General features: G+C 49.9%; 1 long non-coding RNA gene across 3 annotated transcripts; it reads right to left on the bottom strand.

Moving 5' to 3' along the window:
• Nucleotides 1–4,493: 4,493 nt before the first annotated feature.
• Nucleotides 4,494–9,505, bottom strand: LOC117438555 (uncharacterized). 3 transcript variants are annotated; one of them, XR_004550882.1, is made up of 5 exons: nt 9,399–9,505; nt 8,604–8,700; nt 8,105–8,229; nt 7,766–7,885; nt 4,494–4,988 (listed from the first exon to the last, which is right to left on the bottom strand). It is a non-coding gene; the product is annotated as an uncharacterized lncRNA (long non-coding RNA). The 3 variants fall into 3 exon arrangements; XR_004550883.1 differs by lacking the exon at nt 9,399–9,505 and adding an exon at nt 8,843–9,363; XR_004550881.1 differs by lacking the exon at nt 9,399–9,505 and having other exon boundaries at nt 8,604–8,774.
• Nucleotides 9,506–11,905: the final 2,400 nt, after the last annotated feature.

The following is an 11,905-nucleotide window of genomic DNA, read 5'->3' as shown; positions in this document are numbered from 1 at the left end:
ACAGCAAAAGGGGATGCTCCCTTCCTTAGTCCTTCCCAGAAGTATTACTCTTCATACCACCCACATGAATAGCCACTTTCAGATGCAGTGACCAAGGCACAGAAGCGGAAGTGTCAGACATTTCCAGCCCGAGCAGCCTTTAGCAACATTAGCAGCTGAAAATCACACCACTTAGCTTCTGTCTGTCAAGGCTTGAACTGGACTGCTTCTTATTAAAAAAAAAAAAATCAAGAAACACCAACACATATGCATAGCATTACATATAATATTACGTATATGCTGTTACTCATTCTTACAAAGCCTATTTCTCTACTAGAAACGCCCTGTTATTATTGACTTCTCCTTGGTCAGACTGACTCCAGCACCAGGAATCACATTTACCTGCAGCCCAAGAGACATCACTCCTTTTGCCATAAATACCCTCACAATAGAGCGTTACAATGGCGTAAAATTGCTGCTCAATTAATTGCCATATACTTCCTGCCAAATTGCCTGTAATAGTGCTGCCATTGGCATAGAAGGAAAGAATACGGCCTTTTAAAGTGCTCTGAGGTCACATTTAGCCTTGCACATGCTCCATTACCCGTGACCTTGTCTAGAAGTGTGTATCAGATGTTTGCCTTGGGCAGCTATACTCCTCATGTATCGAGGCACCAGGCTTGACACTAAAAGGGGGTCCCTGTTAGGAGATGTGGAGCAGCCAGGAGAAAAGGGTCAGAGACCCTAGAAGAACTGTCCTTGATCTCCCGCAGGAAACTTACCTTGAGGGACCAATGCAGCAAAGGGAGAAGAGGCCAATGCTTGAAGAACAAGAGGAAGCTTCCAGAGGGCTAAGGAGAAGCCAAGGAGAAGCAAAGGTGTCCATTTGAGGGAGAGAAGCATGCCAGGTTGTGGAGGTGCACTTAGGTCCCTGCCTATTCACTTGAGGAGTGGAACCAAGGGGAAAAAAGGTGGGTTTACTTCACATGTTACCATGTCACGTGGAGATTGCTCCATTGTGAGAGCTTTGGGAGGATCACGGTTAGGGTTAGGGTTAGAAGACACAGTGTATTTTTCATGGAAACACATGGAAGATTTCCTTCCTTTCCCTTTATAAGCATGTGTTGAAAAGGCCCACAGAAACTGATCCAATTGCTTGCTGATTCAAGCACAGAGGAAGGTGATTACCCTTTCCACCTGGGGAGCAAGTGCTCTCTTCTTGCCAAGAGAATGAAGGAGAGAAACATCTCCACATATCCTAGAAACCAAAAGTGTGTCTTCATCTTCTCCAAGCACAAAACAGCATGGTCTGGGATTACTTTGCAGCTTACCCAGGAATGCCCACTGGAATCAAACCTTCTGAAGACAAGCAAGAAGTTCATTAAGTACGCAAAGAATATATGGGGAACTTCTGTTGAAAACTACCCCAAAAATCGTGGCTGCCATCATGGGTTCTGGAAGATTTTGAATAGGAAGCTGCTCTGTTATACTTTACTGTGAGAGCTTTTCACCATTAACTTGCTCTGCTGGAAAATAAAGAGCAAAACACCACAAAACAGTCCTCTCAAGGCATGAATGCTGTGAAAGTTTTTTTAAACATGGACCATTTCAGTCACGTTTGGAATGGCTTTCAACTTGGAGGTGAAATTTCCCATTCAAAAAATTAAAAAACTGAGCACTGAAAAGTGATCTTTTGCTATTTTTACAATCCTATGTAACAAATGAGCCATTACTTGCATCGCAAATTTGCTGAAAATATTTTTAACAGATCTTTTCAAACACATTCTTTCCAAAATATTGACACACTTAAAAAGTTTTATAAGGTGCTGGGGTTTTTCTTTGTTTCTCTTTACCTAGCTCACTAAGGCCTACATGGTTTGTGATTTATGGCTTTCTGGGGTGCAGTCTGCCAGATTCCAGTAATGATTTTTAATTAATTGCATAACTCCTATACTCCTGGTTGTAAAAAATGGCACAAATATGAATGAAATGTCACCTAATACACTGCATTCCACTTGCATTTTGGGGGGGGGGGAAAGAAGAGAAAAGAAAAATCAGGGGCCTGTGTTGCAAACTCCACCTTCCTCTAAGTGAGCTCTTGATAGGTTTGAGAATCTACAAAGGATATGTTCTCATTTCTTCAAAGAGTTCCTCCACTATTCATCATTTAGCAGGAATATCTGAACTCTGTGAATTCAGGGCTCTCACCACCCTCTCAGAAAGCAACTTCTGTTCCTTTTCAGATACAAACTGGTCTCTATTGTTTTCAATTTCAGATACACAAATTTCCCTCTTAATGTACTGCCTACAGTATTTTTGGACATAGGACCTCTTGATTATGGCTGTGAAAGACCTTTAGCCTTCAACTTCTCCATCATTGCACTGTGATGCAGGCTCACACTTCAGAGATGTCAGTTATGAACCACTATTTTATTCCCTATTCTTCATTATGGTCCCAGTCAAAAAATAAATGGAGAATTTCTGATGGCTGCAGTGCCTACTGGACCAGACCCACAAGCACAGCACAGCAGCATCTGTGTTTTAGAGAGCTGGTTTCCAAAGAGGGCTCGGAAGAAAATGGTCAATGATATTTGAGGGCAGGGGCAGACTGTTATTGAAGAGATACGCAGTGGGAATTTAAAAAGCACCATATTGTGGAAAGCAGCAGCTCCTGAAGGGGTTCATACATCCCTTGAAGGGGATTTAAATGTGGATAGCTAAAAATACATCCAGGTAAGTACAGGGGGAGAAATATAATGAAGTTTGGGACTAAACACCAAGGAAAAATTCCCAGACCACTGCTTAGCATCTGCAATACTCTCCAACAGAAATGAATGCCAAGCTATCAACACTTATATTTAAACACAGGTTTGGCAAAGCACAGACAGATGCTCTTTTGGGAACAATCGTACAGTGGCAAGGCTGCGGATGCTCTCACAAACACTTTTAAGAGCGAGGACTTTGTGATCTTTAGGATACTAAATCAGAAAATTTATAACATTCCCTCCTATGAGATAAAACCAAAGGAGCCATGCCAAATTACTGTACCATATTTGCAAATATTTGAATGCAATTTATGCTGTTATCCTTGTCTATACTCCCAAGGAGCCACAGCGTCTTTTAAGCTCTTTCTTTCTTCAGGTACAGTGGATGCAGCCATCCGTGACAAATTTGTGTTTTCTCTTCTGAGAATATACCGTATTCCTCAGTGGCAGAGAAGTGAATGGAGTTGCCATTTGCAAGATAGAAATGTTTACACCCAGACAGCAATTAAATCTGGTTTGGATGATAATGTTATAAATGAAATGCTAATAAGTACTGTAAATGGCCATGTAACCACATCCCATCATTTGCCAATTACTGGGAGGAGAGGGGAGGAGCTGAAAAGCAGCTGTAGAGTAGATGACATACTACTTTAAATGAGCAAATTGCAGGTACTGTGCAATGCACAGCCCTGACAGCATCATTTTATAGCAGGAATTCAATTTTCCAAGCAACATCTGATTTCACCTTTTATTATCATGTCAGTAGTAATAATAATTTGCTCTGACACCGGCATTTTCTCAGAAGGATCACCAAGGGATTTATAAAGCCGAAGCAGGAATTCCAAAGAAGCTGGAGAGCACACCTACTTCAGCAACTGCAGAGCGCTCAGGGTGGCTTTGTCTGGGCTCCAAGGCTGCCACGCAGCACCATACACTGGAAACTGTTTAAATGGTTTATCATATGATTGTGCCCGAGTGAGAGGCCCTTAAACAGAATTTATTTGTTCTACCCCTGTGCCTAAATGCCTTCTGGACTGTCAGTTTTTCTACCACCTCAAGGGGCAAGTTTAGCCAGCTCTCAGTGGCTACAAGGACTTACCTTCTGTAATGGCTTAGTCTTCACTGTCAGGGGACTTCGGTAAAGTTATTTCCAGATGTTGCAGATTAAACCAATTCAGGCTGTGAACTGCTCTGCACATGAAACGTTTCTTAAATAAACTGGACTTAGGCCACAGAAGACCCACCTCATGGGACAGAGTATGAACCACACACTGAACTATGTGGAACTACTCTTGACCCCATTATAGATGTGGGTAAACGAAACCCAAAGTCCACATCTGACCTCTTTTCCAAACCAAGCCTTCTCCAAGGAGTCACACAAGGCCCTGAATCCCTTCTGCTGGCACTCCTCATTTGCCACAAAAGCCATTCATCAATTCTGATGGCCAAAGGTCAGAATTCCACTTGGCCTGGGACACTTGTGCATCTGTGCATAATTAACTTGATGGTAAACATTAGTTAAAGTTTTCACTGCTTCTTACACAACGATTTTGCTGGAAAAGATTTTTCCACCTCAAGAACTGCAGCATCATTCCCTGGGACCAAGTGCAGTTTGCCTTAAACTATATGACTTAAAGACATGCAACCAAATTATGTCCTTCACATGTTATCATCACAATCCAATGGAAGATACATCTAAAAACACTTCCAAATGAACAATACACAAAATCACTTATTCTAAGCGTGTCGCAAGTTTTGGTTTGTTTTTATTTTTAACCAAGATAGAATAAAACAAAGTCCTTCTGAGAAGCAAACATGTGAAAAATGCCATGACAAAATAGACGAGATCCTTATCTTACTACGTGTGTATGAACTTATGAGCATTTCTGAATGTTACCAATACCACTGCTGCTTTACCTACACAACATAATCTAGCAAAATAAAAATACAGAACAGCTGGTATAGAAGCTGGATACAGCTGGAACATTGTGTCAACATTTTTAATGGAATCATATTTCATGGACAAGAAAGACAGCCCCACAGAAAAAGTGCAAGTAAATCACCGGTTTCAGCTGAAACCTGCATTTCAGATGCCACTCAAGACTGAACTGTCATGCCACTTTCTGCACAGAAGAGTTAAGGAACATACAAAAAAGAAAACGTTTGTGACTCCTAGGTGGACAAGGCCTGAAATCAGTGCAGTGGTGATTGAGTTCAGCTGGAAAGGAGGTCCATCTGGAGGAGCTACAAGGAGAAGAAAAAAGGCAGAGGTAAGGTCTGGTTACAATCTGGCAGCAGTGCCAAACACTTCTGTCTCTCCATTACCACAACCTATATACAGAAGAATTACAAAGAAGGGACTAAAACTGTACTTCACAATGAGCACCTGTCTACTTGGATAAAGCTTACCTGCGTATACACTGAAAATAGTTTATTAGTTCTTTAAATATTCATGATACTGGGGGATAGAGTAAGGATACTTATAAGACATCTCATATTCTACTGACTGACCTTGATCTATGCCATTTAAGGCAAGACTGTTGTTGTCCAAGAACTGTCAAGACAGGGTATAAGGATCTGTGGCCTAATCAAGTTAATGAAAAGATTTCTTCCCTGATGATCACTACTCATATCTCAATTCAAAGTGTATATAAACCCTTAGCAAACATATCTAGCACCATATATCTGAGATACTTCAAGTTTATCCATATACCTCCACAGAAGACTTTTAAGCATATTTATCAGTTCTCAGAAGAGGTAACATATTTTACTATCTAGCACAGCTCAACAGGCTATGAACCAGCCCCTGGATACTGGAACACACACACACAAACATAGCCTGTACCACCTTTTCCAACAGGAAGGAAAAAAAGCACCAATATGCATTTATCTAAGAGCCTTGTTTGCCATTGCCAGTGATGGAGAGTGAGATGAAACAATTCAGCTTCTCCATGGGAAACCAGACTGCTCCTCCCAGAAACAGCCACCTGCCCTCAGTATCATCAAGGATGACGGGAAGGAAAGGCAGCAGCCATTAACACAGCAAGCAGTGTGCAGCAAATTAATGATCTGGAGTTTATTATTTTAATGATATCCATGGGTAGGAACACACCATGGAGCAGCTCATTACAGGGAGAACATTGTTTCTATGCCCGGAAAGAAAAGTAGCTGCTTTTATGTGGTTTAAGTTGAGAAAAAAAGGGAATAAATAGTAATGGAGTTTACAGGACAGGATAGGTTGCTTGCTTGTGCCACTCAGTCCTGTCACGTACAAGTGAAAGGTGGAACGGCCCAATGGACCATCTGGTTACCTTGACTGTCTTAGTCATCAGCTACTCCTTGTTACCAGCAGAGAACAGTAACAGACTGAAACTAGTCCTCCAAGTGCCCAAAGAAGTAGCAACCTAAACTTAAAAGACCTGATCTCCCTCACAGCCTACTTCCTTCACTACCCTAGCAGACCACAAGTTGCAACCAAGCTTCTCCATAGGTTCTTCGTATGGTTAAATGCTAGGAAAACAGGAGCTGAAGCACAGCTTCTCTGAGTTTGAGCCCTGAACTGCACCATAATACCCAGTCTGCTGCTCCACTTCTGCATGAGATGAGCGAATTTTACTGTTAAAGTCTGGTGTTCTGTCTGGCAATTGCAATGTCCGCTCACCCTCACATGTCACAGCAGTAGATTTTCATTTCAAATCCATCACAGGGATTACAAATTCCTATGTTTGTGGGGCTGTGTATACAAATTAAACTGAGCCAGTTTCACCCAGATTCACCAATTGACTTCTCTACAGCATGTCAGCACTGACTCCCTCAACTGACCAAAAAAAAAAACCCCAAAAAAAGAAAAACATTCCAGCAAGTGCATAGAGCTCAATCAAAGCAGGTCATCTGCTCAGTTCTGATTCACTCATAAACCCTCTTTCATGTTTCTTCAAATCTGGTTAACTTCCCACATTATTAATTGCTGGTTGGCACCTCATCTACATAAAATAAAAATGGGATGCATTATATTCTACAAATACCTCTGCCTACCTGTTCCCCTCCTTGCAACACAAAAGCCAGCAGTCCTAGCTTTATTTTCCAACACATCAGGGGGAAGGCAAACACATGTAGGGGAAGGCAAAAACCCAAACCAGGTTCTTATCTCACTGCCAATGGAAAAGGTGGTACCTTCAAAGGTCACCCAGGCTGTCTGATGACATTTTGTAGCACCCCATGGAGTTGTTCCCCGTGTCACAACACAACCAAAACCACAGACAGAGGCAATGGGCAGGAAACGAAACACAGGGCAGGAAAGTTCATTTAAACATTAAGAGAAAAGGTTTACTCTCAAACAAACCAATCACCAGAACACGTTGCCCAAAGAACTTGTAGAGATCTTGGAGATGTTCAGAGAGGACAAGGCACCAGAGGCTGAGCAAGGGCTTGGAGTAAACAGCAGGAAATCCCTTCCAACCTCACCCACTCTGTACTATCCATCCTAACACCAATGGCTCCCAAAGGGCCACCAGCAGTATCCAACCTGACCCCTGTAAGACCCAAACCGACACTGACACCACCCAACCTAAGGCTTCCCTTATACAAACTAACACCTATGCCTGCCAAATTTTCCTTCCACCACAAGCATTCAAGTCCCAGTAAAGGTTAACAAAGCCCTTTACACCTCCCATTATATTCCCAGTACGCTGGTGTGCTTCTTCAGAAGCCTTTCCAGCCAATAAAACAGGCCCAAACTAATAATACTTGTTATTTAGACAGAGCCACTATTGCTTGGTATCTCTTCCAAACAGACTTCAGCAGGACCATAAGGAACAACATCTTCTCCAGAGAGATTTGAGTCTGATCTAAATGTAGGTATTTTTTACAGACAGACACGCTTCAGATGCCTCATCTGTATCTATATACAAAGCTAACCCCAAATGTCTCAGTTGCTTTTGGGTAATACGCAATGGTAACTTGGAAGCAAAACACTTTGGCAGGCTGCATACCGTGTACAAAAGCACACTGGTATTACTCACCGTCAGATGACAGAGTTCCTGGTACGCAGGGAGAAGACGGAAGGCATCCCCAGCAGTCTTCCTAGTATGTCCCCTGGTCTCACCCTGGATGATCGCACGCAGACGAGAACAGCAACGAGGCTGAGGGAAAACAAAGGAGAATTGACAACATCAGCCCAGCAAAAGCATGACTGCGGGGCTCTGAGCCTATCGGCTCATACAACCCAGCATCATTAAAGCTCTTCGAAACAGCGGGAAGTGCCAAAAAGAAGCAACCAATTTGGGGAAGGGGCTGGAACCCTGAAAAATGGCTTTAGACTTTTCTGTTTCCCCCTCTTTTCCTTTGAGCCCTTTACTTACTGTCCATGCAGGACCCGTGTCGCCCGCACGCTCTGTTCCCTGCAGCACAGAATGCCCCATGCCCGGGGAGCTGACTCAGACCCGAGGCTGAGGAGGACTCTTTGGTGCTTACGGGTGGGAGCTGCCTTTCAAAGGAACAGAGAAGAGAATAAATAAAACCGGCAAACTGGGAAGCGCAGGGAAGCAGGGGAGAATTGCTGTTGTTCCTGGCTTATAGATAGGAAAACTGAGGCATGGACGGCTGAAATCTGTCCGGAAAAGCTGTCGCTGGCCATCCCCTACCCAGGCTTGCTCGGCATACTGGTGGCACCGCTCCGGGTGCCTCCGTGTGTAGGGGATGCCCAGCACCAGCTTTCGGTAGCGGCTCCCCAACTGTGGGAGCCGGGCTGGACGCTCGCGCTCCGTGTGCTGTGACTGACAAGTATAATAAAATTATAACAATATAAATATAACAGCCCTGAAAAGAAAGCCGTACAGAGACACTTGTTAATGCACTCACTGGGAAGCCTTGAGAGGTCCTGATGCTCCGCACTCAGCTGATTCCATTACGGCAAACATCCCAGCACAACAGCACAAAACGCCGCAAGACTCCAAAGCTACAAAACACAAAGCACAGCACAGAGAACTCAACCCGCTGAAGCCCGAGAGCTGAATGAGTCTCTCCCGGCAACACTGCGCCTTTATACCCCAGGCAGCAGCCACAACTCCTCCCTCAATGATCTGGGGGCAAAGCAGCACCTGGGGTAAAAGAGGTAGGATGAGCAGTGCTTTCCGTTTTGGCTGATGGCTGCAGCCCAGGAGGAGATCCAGGGAGAAAAGGGCTCTTCAACAGAGCAAACCCCGGCGTGCTTTATCCAGAGAACAGCCCCATCTCTTAGAGAGAGATCCAGAGATCGGGCACCGGAGAGGCCGTGTGCAGAGCTCCCTCTGAATTTCAGGTGGCCAAGCGAGGGCAGGAGCTCTGTGTGTGCAGGTGATGCCTGCGGCGTTTGCAAAACCAAAAGCACCGCTCCGAGGAGCATTCCACGGAGGACTGAAGCCGGGCGCGGAGCAGCAGCTCCGGAGCCCGTTTCCCCTGCGGCACCGAAAAAGGGAGCGTGTGCTGCCACCGTGCGTCCGAACGGCGGTACTGCAGGTGGTGGAGGTGGGGGGGGCGGAGCGGCTCCGGAAGCCGCTCGCTGCTGCCGTCATGTGTCGGTGAAGACGGGAGGGGGGGGCCGCTCTGTCGAAAATTCAGCATTGAAATGGGGGGCGACGGGGGAGAAAGCGGCTGGGGGCCACTGTCCGGTACTACCGTGTGTCCTTCGGGCGGCAATCAGCGGCAAACCGGGTCGGGAAAGCGGAGGTGCAGCGCCGAGAGACGACTGGTGCTGCCATCATGTGGCCAAAGTTCGGTACTGCACACGGTGAGAAAAGCGACTGCGCGGGTGGAGCCTCAGCCAATCAGAGGAGTGGGGGGGCGATGACCGAAAGGGGCGTGGCTACGAGAGGGTGACGTCCTCATCAGCCAATCAGAGGAGAGGGGGGCGCGGAGCCGGAGAGGGGCGTGGCTAGGAGCGGGTCACGTGCGCATCAGCCAATCAGAAGAGCGGGGGGGCGGAGCCGGCGCCGGGCGGGACTAAGCGTGATTGACAAGCGCCGCAGCCAATCAGAGGCGTGGGGGGGCGCCGTCGGCGCCGGGCGGGACTAAGCGTGATTGACAACCGCTGCAGCCAATCAGAGGCGTGGGGGGGCGCCGTAGGCGCCGGGCGGGACTAAGCGTGATTGACAACCGCCGCAGCCAATCAGAGGCGTGGGGGGGCGCCGTCGGCGCCGGGCGGGACTAAGCGTGATTGACAACCGCCGCAGCCAATCAGAGCAGTGATCCGGCGCCGCCGGAGCCGGGCGGGACTAGGCGTGACTGACAAGCGCCGCAGCCAATCAGAGGAGTGGGGGGGCCAGTGTAGAAGCCCAACGGAAGCGGGGCGGGACTAAGAGTGACTGACAGGCGTCTCAGCCAGTCGGGGTGCGGCTTGTGCCGCCGAACCGGGCCCGGACCGTACCGTACCGAGCCGAGGCGAATCATGGGGGTAACGGGACTCGGCGGAGGCAAACGGGGGGGGCAATGGCAGCTGTCGGCTCCCCTGGGACCCCGTGGCAGCCACTCCGGTCCCTCCGGGCGGTTCCGTCCCCCTCAGGCGGCTTCGGCTGCGCTCGGTTCCCTTCGGGCGGCTCCGTCCCCCTCAGGCGGCTTCGGCTCCGCTCGGTTCTCTTCGGCCGGTTCCGCCGCTTCGGGAGGGTTCGGCTTCGCCTCAGCCAATCAGAGGAGTGGGGGGGCGGTGTCGGAGAGGGGCGTGGCTAGGAGCGGGTGACGTGCTCATCAGCCAATCAGAAGAGTGGGGGGGCGCTGCCGGCGAGGGGCGTGGCTACGAGAGGGTGACGTACTCATCAGCCAATCAGAGGAGGGGGGGCGGAGCCGGAGAGGGGCGTGGCTACGAGCGGGTCACGTGCGCCTCAGCCAATCAGAAGAGCGGGGGGCGGAGCCGGCGCCGGGCGGGACTAAGCGTGATTGACAAGCGCCGCAGCCAATCAGAGGCGTGGGGGGGCGCCGTCGGCGCCGGGCGGGACTAAGCGTGATTGACAACCGCCGCAGCCAATCAGAGGCGTGGGGGGGCGGAGCCGGCGCCGGGCGGGACTAAGCGTGATTGACCACCGCAGCAGCCAATCAGAGGCGTGGGGGGGTGCCGCCGGCGCCGGGCGGGACTAAGCGTGATTGACAACCGCCACAGCCAATCAGAGGCGTGGGGGGGCGCCGTCGGCGCCGGGCGGGACTAAGCGTGATTGACAACCGCCGCAGCCAATCAGAGGAGTGGGGGGGCGCCGCCGGCGCCGGGCGGGACTAAGCGTGATTGACAACCGCCGCAGCCAATCAGAGCAGTGATCCGGCGCCGCCGGAGCCGGGCGGGACTAGGCGTGACTGACAAGCGCCGCAGCCAATCAGAGGAGTGGGGGGGCCAGTGTAGAAGCCGAACGGAAGCGGGGCGGGAGTAAGAGTGACTGACAGGCGTCTCAGCCAGTCGGGGTGCGGGTTGTGCCGCCGAACCGGGCCCGGACCGTACCGTACCGAGCCGAGGCGAATCATGGGGGTAACGGGACTCGGCGGAGGCAAACGGGGGGGGCAATGGCAGCTGTCGGCTCCCCTGGGACCCCATGGAAGCCACTCCGGTCCCTCCGGGCGGCTCCGTCCCCCTCAGGCGGCTTCGGCTCCGCTCGGTTCCCTTCGGGCGGCTCCGTCCCCCTCAGGCGGCTTCGGCTGCGCTCGGTTCCCTTCGGGCGGCTCCGTCCCCCTCAGGCGGCTTCGGCTGCGCTCGGTTTCCTTCGGGCGGCTCCGTCCCCCTCAGGCGGCTTCGGCTGCGCTCGGCTCCCTTCGGGCGGCTACGTCCCTTCCGGCGGCTTCGGCTCCGCTCGGTTCTCTTCGGCCGGTTCCGCCGCTTCGGGAGGGTTCGGCTTCGCCTCAGCCAATCAGAGGAGTGGGGGGGCGGTGTCGGAGAGGGGCGTGGCTAGGAGCGGGTGACGTGCTCATCAGCCAATCAGAAGAGTGAGGGGGCGGAGCCGGCGAGGGGCGTGGCTACGAGCGGGTGACGTACTCATCAGCCAATCAGAGGAGAGGGGGGGCGGAGCCGGAGAGGGGCGTGGCTAGGAGCGGGTCACGTGCGCATCAGCCAATCAGAGGAAAGGGGGGCGGAGCCGGAGAGGGGCGTGGCTAGGAGCGGGTCACGTGCGCATCAGCCAATCAGAGGAGTGGGGGGCGGAGCCGGCGCT

The sequence above is a fragment of the Melopsittacus undulatus genome, unplaced genomic scaffold (genome assembly GCF_012275295.1).
Source record: "Melopsittacus undulatus isolate bMelUnd1 unplaced genomic scaffold, bMelUnd1.mat.Z mat_scaffold_494_arrow_ctg1, whole genome shotgun sequence".
NCBI classification, from domain to species: domain Eukaryota; kingdom Metazoa; phylum Chordata; class Aves; order Psittaciformes; family Psittaculidae; genus Melopsittacus; species Melopsittacus undulatus.
The sequence above is the reverse complement of the archived record's forward strand: the minus strand, read 5'-3'. Positions and strand labels throughout refer to the sequence as shown.